Genomic DNA, 1308 nt, shown 5'->3' on the forward strand with positions numbered 1-1308 from the left:
AAATCAGTATATAGGCCTGTATATGTCAGAATTCTGGCAGAAATTTTGGTATCTATATTTGAACCAGGAGGTGCATGACTGTACTAGATGACAGGAGCACACATAAATAAAATGCTTTGATTTACTTTATTGTCTTTAAAACTTGTCTAAGTCTGAATAAATAAAAAATAGGTCAGGCAGTTTTTTTTTTCTTTTTATCAGTTACGTTTGACCTTTCATTTATAAATATTCCCAGTGTCATACGTTCATATGTGTATATGATTCGGGAAAAATATATTTTTGTGTTTTATTGCCGAACATTTTATAAAATAAAAGTATATAAAGTAATGATAAGTATATTAACATTTATTTAAGAATTCAGTTTAACAGATTTTTGTCAATATCATTTATAAACATGTATAACTGCAATTTTATTGGAAATATCTCTATATTGTATTTCAGACACTATATTCGTTTATGTACAGAGTTCTCGAAAGAAAAAAATCACTGATGGGTGTTCTTGGAAAAAAAGCTGCTGGTCCTCATTATACTTTCTATTGTAAAAACCTTCGTACCACAACTTTTCCAGAAATCTGTAGACAAAGGATGTCAATCGTTATAAAGACTGACATTTATAGGTTATTCTGGTAGACACAAGTTTCAATATTGTCCTCTACAGCATTGTGAAGCGCTGAATATAATTTTGATTGTAAGGAACTATGATATTGCTGATAATTTGCTAATATTATATAGACCCTTTATTACTGAATTCCATCAGGTTAACATAACTTCCCGATTTAGACCCTAAGAATGAATAAAGGATAATAAAGGAAAGGGGAAAATTTATACAATCTGTTGTTCATATCGTACAGAAAACACAGGTCGCTAATCAAAATTCAATTATTATAAACAAAAACATATCAAATGTTTTATAAATGAAGAAAGTTATTGTATTTGACCATATTTTAATTGTAATAAATGGTAGTGTGTTGCTAGTTATATTTCATTATTTTTTTCGTGTTCCTACTTACCATACATGTACAAATATTCCATAAAAATAATATCTAACAATTTATGTCCATCGAACTTGTGAAATAAGGATACAACAAACACAACATGCAGATACAGTTATGTAGGCCTCACATCTTGACTTACATCTAGAAATTGACAATATTTTTTGTTAAAACCAAACTTTACTCAAAAAGATATGATTTCCACTTCCCAATTGTTAACCTCACATTTCTATGTAGCTACAATTGCATTCCAGCAGTACCTGCACATGGAGTATATATCTCAAAGTTGAGACGATAGTCCCGATTTTGTAATTCC

The sequence above is a fragment of the Mytilus galloprovincialis genome, chromosome 5 (genome assembly GCF_965363235.1).
Source record: "Mytilus galloprovincialis chromosome 5, xbMytGall1.hap1.1, whole genome shotgun sequence".
Lineage (NCBI taxonomy): Eukaryota > Metazoa > Mollusca > Bivalvia > Mytilida > Mytilidae > Mytilus > Mytilus galloprovincialis.